General features: G+C 50.2%; 1 protein-coding gene across 9 annotated transcripts in view; it reads right to left on the reverse strand.

Annotated features, from left to right (window-relative positions):
• Positions 1-10,864, reverse strand: part of LOC147097295 (zinc finger protein 609-like) — a 192,062-nt gene extending 181,198 nt beyond the window's left edge. For 8 of the 9 annotated variants that reach the window (XM_085972143.1, XM_085972139.1, XM_085972140.1 and 5 more), the window contains exon 1: positions 10,513-10,864. The gene's annotated coding sequence lies outside the window, so the exon portion shown is untranslated. The remainder of the gene's footprint in view (positions 1-10,512) is intronic. The other variant, XM_085972144.1, reaches the window with a different exon arrangement.
• Positions 10,865-11,079: the final 215 nt, after the last annotated feature.

The raw sequence follows: 11,079 nt of genomic DNA on the forward strand, positions 1-11,079 counted from the left end.
CGGCACCACGTCGGTGCCGGATTTTAAAAAAAGTTTCCTGTACTGCACTAGAATTTCATGCAATTATATCGTGCGTGCACTGTGGACAGTCTAATCACGGGAGGTCCTGGTCAACTTTTTCCTTCAATCAACATCACAAAAAAAATAGGTTATCTGGTCATTTATATCATCGGTGTTTGTGGGATCTTACTGCTCGCAAATCGGCTGTCGCGTTTCCTGCATTACAACAGTGACAACATTTCAGAAGTACTTCATTGGCTGTAAAGAGCTTTGGGATTGTCCTTTAGGTTTTGCAAGTTCTTTCCACACATGCAAGGCACTTTGCCACTGGCTCAGGGGAACACCGGTGGTGTGAGTTCAGCAGCTCTTGCTTGAGCCGCACTCCTAAAATCCAGCCTGCAGTACGAAAGAACCTGAAGAAAATAACCGGATCAGCCAGTACTCAACAGAACAAGCTGGTTCGGGACCGGAGCTTTGAAGCGAACTGGAGGAGCACCTCCCTCGTGCCACTGAATGCTGGGATGCAATATTCCGAATGGCGAGTTCCCAATCTCAGCCATGCGGCTGTGGGCTTGTGACGACCACAGCGAAGGCATTTCCATACAGGCAGATAGACGGCTCTCACATCTCTCTGGGGCCACACAGACCCAGAGTGATGAAGACTAATAGAAAGGAGATCAAGGAAAACATAATAAACAACTAACATAGTAAAACATCCCAAGGTGCGTCACAGGAGCGTACAGTAATGAGACAAAATCTGACACCGAGCCACATAAGGAGATATTAGGGCAGGTGACCAAAAGCTTGGTCAAAGAGGTAGGTTTTAAGGAGCGACTTAAAGGAGAGAGAGGCGGAGAGGTTTAGGGAGGGAATTCCGGAGCTTAGGGCCTAGGCAGCTGAAGGCACGGCCACCGATGGTGAAGCGAAGGAAATCGGTGATGCGGAAGAGGCCAGAATTGAAGGAGCGCAGATATCTCAGCGGGTTGCAGGGCTGGAGGAGGTTACCGAGATAGGGAGGGGGTAAATACCTTAAAACGGTCTTATCCCTTAAAGATAATATATTTAATGGGGAAAGTACATTGGGGAATAATTTACGTGAAGTACTCCTCACCTCTGCAAAAAGTAGCAGGAGAAAAATGTTTAAATTGTCTCTCTTCTCTGCGGAGAGAGATTCCTGGTCGCTTGGGCGGAAGACGCACTGTGGCAGGTCACACACTCGGAAACGCCCACCTGGGTGATGAATGCACCGAGTGGCTCTCCTGACACCCGAACATTATTGGAGCGCTCAGCGGTGACCCAAAAACCTGAACCTTCGCCAGTACTGAACCTTCATTTAAATGACTGAAACGATCGAATCTTCAAAGCTCTGAACTTTCAAACGGCACCAGAACTGGTGTCCAAAACAACTCCAATCGTTCCCCCCCCCCCCACCCCTCAAATACACACAGAGGCAATCCGGAAGTGACACACAGGTAGAATTTCTTTTCCATTCAGGAAACCTAACGTGGTGGTGGAAATCTGCGGTTTAAAAGGTCCTCCTTGTGAGGGGTGCTCAGGGCAGGGGGAGAAGTACTTTGACATTCCCTATAAGCAAAATAGTCTGCAATGCAAAAAGATGTACTTCAAAGCATCGTGAACTGCACAACTCTAACAGAAGAAACTGCCACACAACCAGTGCTTTTGAGAGGTTGCTGCAATGGATCAGAGCAATAAACTGCGCCCTCCTAACTTTGGCAAAACTATGAGTTTAGTGTAGAAGCTGGGTTTAAAATCTGGTTGCAGCTGACTACTTCTGAAACATTAATCTGACCAAGTTCTAACCGGCATGGCTGGTGTTGTACCGCCACTTCTCCAACCCTCAGATCTGGCACTGTACCTTCCTTCAAACCGTGGATCTGACACTATCTTCCTTCAGCCCTCAGATCTGACACCATCTTCCTTCAGCCCTCAGATCTGACACCATCTTCCTTCAACCCTCAGATCTGACACCATCTTCCTTCAACCCTCAGATCTGACACCATCTTCCTTCAGCCCTCAGATCTGACACCATCTTCCTTCAGCCCTCAGATCTGACACTATCTTCCTTCAGCCCTCAGATCTGACACCATCTTCCTTCAGCTCTCAGATCTGACACCATCTTCCTTTAGCCCTCAGATCTGACACTATCTTCCTTTAGCCCTCAGATCTGACACGATCTTCCTTCAGCCCTCAGATCCGACACTGTACCTTCACCCAATTCTGTTGCCTCTTCTAAAAGCAATGCTCCCTTTCGCACCTTGTGTGTTGATCAGTCTGACACAGTGGGACACCCTTATGTTAGTTTGTAATGTTGGTAAACCCACTGAAAAAAATCCTGTCCCTCTAACCATCATTCTTCTGGCCCCTTACCAATCGTTCTTGAAACGTCTATGAATCCTCATTTTCACCTTTCTCCCATCCAGTTCAGTTGCTAGCTCTTCTGATGAGAAAGCTGACCTTTTTGGATCATTTTCTCCACTAATTCTAATCCTCCCTCCACTACTCCATTCTATTTGACCAATATGGCAACATCACATTTTATCCCTGCCAGGTCTAGTCCTGATGTTACCCTTTCTATTGTGTGCGAGAAAACTTGCTCCTCTCTTTAGGTGTCTCTCCTGCAGCAAGTCCAACCTTCCTTCTTCTCGGAGACTTCCTCGTATTTATCTTGTCCTTAAGAAAGAGGTTCCATTTTACCCTCCACTATTGCCCTTTGACCATTGTATCGGCAGCTTCTCAAGTTAGAATGCTGAGAGTTCTGTCTTAGTCCACGATCAGCAGCATTGTTCTGGGCATGACAATTCCATGGGCATCTTCTTGCTGATGTTGTGCAGCTTTAGGGCTGGCATAAGACCCTTTTTTAAAAAAATTCATTCCTGGGATGTGGGCATCGCTGGCAAGGCCGGCATTTATTGCCCATCGCTAGTTGCCCTTGAGAAGGTGGTGGCGAGCTGCCTTCTTGAACCGCTGCAGTCCGTGTGGTGAAGGTGCTCCCACAGTGCTGTTAGGGAGGGAGTTCCAGGATTTTGACCCAGCGACGATGAAGGATCGGCGATATATTTCCAAGTCGGGATGGTGTGTGACTTGGAGGGGAACTTGGAGGTGGTGGTGTTCCCATGTGCCTGCTGCCCTTGTCCTTCTAGGTGGAAGAGGTCGCGGGTTTGGGAGGTGCTGCCGAAGAAGCCTTGGCGAGTTGCTGCAGTGCATCTTGTAGATGGTACACACTGCAGCCACGGTACGCCAGTGGTGGAGGGAGTGAATGTTTAAGGTGGTGGATGGGGTGCCAATCAAGCGATTTAGTGATTTATTTTTCATGGCCTTGACTTTTTCAAAACTTCGGATTATTAGATGGTCTTTCAGCAAATCTGTGCTCATGGCAACCGAGTTTCCTCCCAAATCAGTCCATGCTGAAGTCGATAGTTCTTCATCCGACTCCTCCTTTCCCATAAAAACAACTTCCTTTGCTCACTATCCAAACACGTGCACTCTTTTCGTGATGATTCTACAATACAATCAGCAACTCCCTGAAAACCATGCACCGTGCCCTCCAATCCTCAATAGTTAAATCGGCAAATATCAATCTCCTGCATTCCCTTCCATAAGGCATTAAAAATGCTTTCATTCCTTTGTCTACACGTCACTCAATCCAACCAACCTCTTGCCTTCGACGACCCCACTCTCAGTTGTTTTTCATTTGCGGGCATTCTATGCCCCAAAATCTCTTCCATTGTTAAAAGTCTCCACAGTGCCAAGATTCCACTTTTGTACCAAACGCTGCCCCTCAACAGCCCTGAACTGTATAAAGACAACATCTAACCAAGGCACAAATACGATTCTATATTCAGCAAACTTTTTCCAACAACCATCTTGCACTTCAGGACAGGATGCAAGTTAATGCTTCTCAGTTGAATGATCACCTTCTCGAGCTTTCAACCTTACTGTCTGCTGCAACCCTTCACATCTGTCTCCATTATATGAACACGATTATGGCCATTACTCCTCTCCTATTCTTCCTGAATGGGAGACAAACTACCGTGCATGCTGTTCGTACTCCCTCCATTCTCACGGTGATGAAGCCAAGGCTCTTCCTCATAATCTAAAGGTCATGTGGAATTCAACTTTGGCAGCATATCTTACCACTGTATAGCGAGTGCCAAGTCCAAGTGCTCCGAATGAGGAACTTCACTTCCTGAATATATTGACGGCATTCTGCACTAGCTTGTTTTTGTACAACGCCTTTAACACAGAATGATGCTTCACAGAGAAGGAAAGGGTTTGGACATTGATTCGTTTGTGTCAGAGTTAGGAGAGAAACAAAAGCTTGGCTGAAGAAATGGGTGTCAAAGCATGGAGGGAAGTGGGGAGGTGAAAGGGTATAGAATCATAGAACGATACAGCACAAAGGAGGCCATTTGGCCCATTGTGCCTGTGCCAGCTCTTTGCTAGAGCTATCCAATCAGACCCACTCCCCAGCCCTTTCCCCAGAGCCCTGCAAAATTTCCCCTTCAAGTATTTATCCAATTCCCCTTTAAAAGTTACTGTTGAATCTGTTCCACCCTTTCAGGCAGCGCATTCCAGATCATAACAACTCGCGGAGTTAAAAAAAACTTCTAATCTAGCCTCTGCTTCTTTTACCAATTATCATAAATCTATGTTCTCTGGTTAGCGACCCTTCTGCCACTGGAAGCAGTTTCTCCTTACTCTATCAAAACCTCTATTAAATCTCCCCCTAACCTTCGCCGCTCTAAGGAGAACAACCCCAGCTTTTCTAGTGTGTCCACATAACTGAAGTCCCTCATCCCTGGTTAACATTCTAGTAAATCTCCTCTGCATCCTCTCTTAAGGCCTTGACATCCATCCTGAAGTGTGGTGCCCAGAATTGAACACAATATTGTAGCTGGGACCTAACCAGTGATAAAGGTTTAACATAGCTTCCTTGCTTGCTTTTGTACTCTATGCCTCCGATAATAAAGCCTTCTCAACTGCCACCTTCAAAGACTTGTGTACCCACACCCCCAGGTCTCTCTGTTCCTACACCCCCTTTAAAATTGCACCAGGAAACTCTTTTATCCGGCACCGATGGGTTGATCAAAAAGTCCGGATTACAGAGTGGTATACTTACCAAGGTACGAGAGCCCCGTACACAGCCACAGGTGCAGGAGCCCCGGTTACACAGCCACAGGTGCAGGAGCCCCGGTTACACAGCCACAGGTGCAGGAGCCCCGGTTACACAGCCACAGGTGCAGGAGCCCCGGTTACACAGCACTTGTGCAGGAGCCCCGGTTACACAGCACTTGTGCAGGAACCCCGGTTACACGGCCACAGATCCAGGAGTCCCAGTTACGCGGCCACAGGTGCCGGAACCCCGGTTACACGGCACTTGTGCAGGAATCCCGGTTACACGACCACAGATCCAGGAGTCCCGGTTACACGGCCACAGATCCAGGAGTCCCAGTTACACGGCCACAGGTGCCGGAACCCCGGTTACACGGCACTTGTGCAGGAATCCCGGTTACACGGCCACAGATCCAGGAGTCCCGGTTACGCGGCCACAGGTGCAGGAACCCCGGTTACACGGCACTTGTGCAGGAACCCCGGTTACACGGCCACAGATCCAGGAGTCCCGGTTACGCGGCCACAGGTGCAGGAACCCCGGTTACACGGCACTTGTGCAGGAACCCCGGTTACACGGCCACAGATCCAGGAGTCCCGGTTACACGGCCACAGATCCAGGAGTCCCGGTTACACGGCCACAGATCCAGGAGTCCCGGTTACACGGCCACAGGTGCCGGAACCCCGGTTACACGGCACTTGTGCAGGAATCCCGGTTACACGGCCACAGATCCAGGAGTCCCAGTTACACGGCCACAGGTGCCGGAACCCCGGTTACACGGCACTTGTGCAGGAATCCCGGTTACACGGCCACAGATCCAGGAGTCCCGGTTACACGGCCACAGATCCAGGAGTCCCAGTTACACGGCCACAGGTGCCGGAACCCCGGTTACACGGCACTTGTGCAGGAATCCCGGTTACACGGCCACAGATCCAGGAGTCCCAGTTACACGGCCACAGGTGCCGGAACCCCGGTTACACGGCACTTGTGCAGGAATCCCGGTTACACGGCACTTGTGCAGGAACCCCAGTTACACGGCCACAGATCCAGGAGTCCCGGTTACACGGCCACAGATCCAGGAGTCCCTGTTACACGGCACTTGTGCAGGAACCCCGGTTACACGGATACTAATATATAATAAAACTTACCTGAACCTACTCCTGCATTTTGCCGGTTAAGAGAGATTTCCGGATATTTAGGTGCTGGTTAAAAGAGAGTTTCCTGCATCATTTAGTTCATATTGCCTCTCCTCATTCTTAATACCAAAATGTAGCACTTCACAGCGTTACATTTCATCTGCCATGTGACTGCCCATTTCACCAGTCTGTCTATATCCTCCTGAAGTCTGATACTATCCTCCTCACTGTTTACTACATTTCCGAGTTTCGTGTCACCGTTCACCACTACGCCCTGCTTTCTGTCCCTTAACTAAGTTCGTATCCACGCTGCCACTGCCCCTTTAATCCCACAGGTTTCAATTTTGCTAACAAGTCTATTACGTGGTACTTTATCAAACGCCTTCTGAACGTCCAGATACACAACATCAACCGCACTACCCTCATCAACACTCTCCATTACTTCAACAAAGAACTCAATCAAGTTCGTCAAACACAATTTGCTTTTAACAAATCCATGTTGTCATTTATTAACACATATTTTCCCCAAGTGATAATTAATTTTGCCTCGGATTGTTGTCTCAAAGTTCCCCCACCACCGGCATGAGGCTGGCTGGCCTGCAGTAGGGCCAAGACGGCTGAAGGCTCTGCCATCAAAAGTGGATCGGAGGGGACCGATGGGCACAGCAGGTGGTGCGGGGCTGGAGAAGGTTACAGAGGCAGGGTGGAGCGAGGGCACCACGGGACTTGTACATGAGGATTTTAAATTTGATGCGCTGGGGAACTGGAGCCAGTGGAGGTCGGAAGGGACAGGGGTGCTGAGCAGACAGGGCTGGGTGTGATGTGGATTCACGTCGAAGGTGCCGAGGGAGTTTGGTGTTGCGGAACCCACAGGTGCAATCACTACTGTTCCCTGGCTGTGAGGATATCAGGTTTTGTTTAGCAAATAGTTCTATTGCTTTTTCACCCACCCCCCACCTCCTTTTCTGACCGCAAGCGTGTCTCACACACTCAGGAAGCTACTATGCAAGAGATCAAAAACAGATCCTTTATCTGACTTCACTTCGAGTGATGTTAATTAAGCAAATGCAGTCAATTTAATTCACTTTCTGATCCTTTCATTATTTTCCCACCAATTTTCCATCTCACACCCCTTTCTTTCTTGAAGGTACTGACTCCCCGGTGAGGTACAGTTGCACAGGTACATTTTGGCATGCTGATGTATCACAGAAGTGGCCGCTCTGTGTGTAATTCTTGACAGTGCACAGTGACCGGCTCTTTGGCTGCAGGAGGCATCACCGCGAAGCCTAGTCCTGTCCTTAGCAAATATCTGTGCACATGTACTCCCAGTAAAGATCACTTTATACTGATGAGGCGCTTGCTGATTATTCCCTCTCTAACCCGGACACCAATCGCACTACTCCAACCATGTCAGCCGTGGCTCAGTGGGCAGCACCCTCGCCTCGGAGTCAGAAGGTTGTGGGTTCAAGTCCCACTCCAGGGACACGAGCACATAAAGCTAGACTGACCCTCCAGTGCAGTACCGAGGGAGTGCTGCACTGTCGGCAGTGCCGTCTTTCGGATGAAACGTTAAACCGAGGCCCCGTCTGCTCTCTCAGGTGGGCGTAAAAGATCCCATGGTACTATTTCGAAGAAGAGCAGGGGAGTTCTCCCCGGCGTCCTGGCCAATATTTATCCCTTAAATCAACATCACTAAAAAAAAATTATCTGGTCATTATCACATTGCTGTTTGTGGGAGCTTGCTGTGCGCAAATTGGCTGCCGCGTTTCTGACATTACAACAGTGACTACACTTCAAAAAGTACTTCATTGGCTGTGAAGCGCTTTGGGACGTCCTGAGGTCGCGAAAGGCGTTATATAAATGCAAATCTTTCTTTAACTGACAACAGCTAATACAGCACATACAGGCAAACCTGCCCTTCAGCGTGTTGGCTGCAGATATCATGGTGATCAGCCAGCACACTTCACGTCTTTGACGTGTGAGGACATCAACAGTGAAGGATTACTGACCCTGACAATCAAAGCAGGCTTACCGAGTGAGAAAATACCATCAGTAAACACTGCACAAACATCAACTGCTTGGAAATTCCTGGCTGCGATCTGCCCCAGCTGAACATCACACTGGCACGAACTGAAATACAATTCCCACTTTCTGTGTAGATTATCCAAACACTAAAAGAACTGGCCATTTTATATACATGACGTGTTATTGTTAAAAGCCCCAAACATTCCTCAAGTTTGATCATTCATCAGCAACAGTACCCAGATCACTGGCATCCACCACAGGAACTGCTGGCAGCGAGAGAAGCTTGAAAACTAATCGAGATTAAAAACCCACTGAACAAACGGGGAGTGCTGAGGCTGACTCACATCACATTTGTCCAGTGGGAAGATTTGTGGGATCGTTCAGTCCCTGCATGACATAAGCAAACATGACACCATCTGGGGACAGTCCTCTATTCCAATCTGCTGCCAACAAGACATTTGCGCCACCGACCAACCCAACTCCTAAACATTTTAATAAATACATTTTAAATGAACATTGCATATATCGCAAGATATTGTCCACCGCCCCACATGCATTTGAAGAACGTCAAGTCACAAAACACTGCATTGTTATAAAAAACGTTTGCATTCATATAGCGCCATTCGTGACCTCAAGTCGTCCCAAAGCCCCTCACAGCCAAATAAGTCCTTTTTGAAGTGTAGTCACTGTTGCAATGTAGGAAACGGGGCAGCCAAATTACGCACAGCAAGATTCCACAAACAGCAGCAAAATAAATGATCAAAGCGTCTGTATTTTTAGGTGTTTGGTTAAGGAATAAAGAATGGCCAGGACACCAGGAAAACCCCCCCCCTGCTCTTCACGGAAATAATGCCGTGAGATCTTTTAAGTCCACCCAAGAGGGCAGACGAGGCCTCGGTTTAACTGTCTCATCCCAAAGACGACACCTCCGACAATGCGCTGGAGTGTCGGCCTGAATTATGTGCTCAAGTCTCTGGAGTGGGATTTTAACTCATGATCTGACACAGAGGTGAAAGTGCTGCCACTGAGCCAAGGCTGACACTTCTGGTGCAGTTCACACCCAAGTGGGGGGCAGGGAGTGGGGGTGAGGCAGTCGTTCAGGGTTGCAGAGTGACCCTGAATGTTCTTGGTGCCCAGGACCCCAAAAATTCTTCATCTGGCCTCTGGTGTGACGTGTCTGAAACCGATTACTAATCCAAGCTATGGATCAGTTTGAAAATAAACAGAATGACAGTGATACGGGGAAAACCTTTGCACTAACATTTTGTTCACTTTCTGGAGGATCCGACCTAGAGTGTCAGCCGTGGCACTCTTGCCTGAGTCAGAACAGTGCAGTACTGAGGGAGAGCTGCACTGTCAGAGGTGTCGTCTTTCAGATGAGACATTAAACCGAGGCCCCGACTTCCCTCTCAGGTGAACGCAAAAGATCCCACGGCACTATTTCGAAGAGGAGCAGGGGAGTTTCTCCCCCTACCCTGTCCTGGCCGATATCTATCCCTCAAATCAACATCACTAAAACAGATTATCTGGTCATTATCACATTGCTGTTTGTGGGAGCTTGCTGTGTGCAAATTGGCGGCCGCGTTTCCTTCATTACAACAGTGACCACACTTCAAAAGTACTTCGTTACTGTAAAGCGCTTTGGGACGTCCGGTGGTTGCGAAAGGCGCTACAGAAATGCAAGTCTGTCCTTTTTTTTAAAAAAGAGGTTGTGTTCAAGTCTCTGGAATCTTTGAACCCACAATCTAACAGAGGGTGCTACCAGCTGAGCAAAAGGCTAAGTCAACATAGAAAAATAGAAGAGGGGGGGGGATAAGCAAAGAGTAAAGGAGTCATTGAAGAGAAGGGGACAGTGCCTGCTGGCTCAGGCAGCACAATAATCCCCAGCTCAGGACAATGTTCAATCCCTCGGTGCCCAGGGGCAGGGCCCAGGGGCAGGGCAGGGAGGCCGAGGCCCAGGCCGTGTGTGTGTGTGTGTGGGTGGGTGTGTGTGTGTGTCCCTGACCCCCCGCCTCGCCCCGCACCATGTGCCGGCAGCAGATTGCTGAGGGGGTCCCGGGGATTCAAACAGCAGCAACAACTCTAGGCCGCCTGCCTCCTCCTGCCGCCCCCGGGGAGCCCGGCCCCAGAGGCCTCCCTCCCTCACAACAACACCAGCGCCGAACAAAGAGATTCCCCTCCCCGCGGCCCCGAGCCCGAGCCCAGGCCCCGCTCACTTACCCGGGGACGGCGGCCACGCTCCAGGCACATCGACTCGGCCAAGGCCCGCCCGGGGGGGAGGCGCGGCGGCCCCGGGCAGGACAGGGCAGGGGTGGGGAGGGCAGGGCAGGGTCTCCCCGCCTTCACCGGGCCGAGGCCATCCGCACCCCCCGGCACCGAGGGGAGGGAGTGAGGGTGAGGGGGAGAGAGTGGGGGGGGGGGGGGTGCGGCTAATGGTGGGCCGAGCAGCCTCGCTGGACAGCGGCCCTAGGCCCGGGGTCTCGGGGCTGGATTCCGGCTTTGCTTGTTTTTTTTTTCTCTCTCCCGGATCCGGAGCCGGAGCGGTCCCCGAGGCGGAGGATGGATGCACTGCCGCGGCGGCGCGGAAAACCCGGAACGGATCAGGGAAAACCCGGAGTGGAATTAGGTTAAACCCGGAGCGGAATCGGCGAAAACCCGGAGCGGATCGGAGGAAAACACGGAGCGGATCAGGGAAACCAGGAGCGGATATGGGAAAACCTGGAGCGGATCAGGGAAAACCCGGACCGGAATCAGGGGAAAACCCAGAGCGGATCAGGGGAAAACACG

The sequence above is a fragment of the Somniosus microcephalus genome, chromosome 32 (assembly GCF_052327205.1).
Source record: "Somniosus microcephalus isolate GS21.2 chromosome 32, FLI_Smic_1.0, whole genome shotgun sequence".
Lineage (NCBI taxonomy): Eukaryota > Metazoa > Chordata > Chondrichthyes > Squaliformes > Somniosidae > Somniosus > Somniosus microcephalus.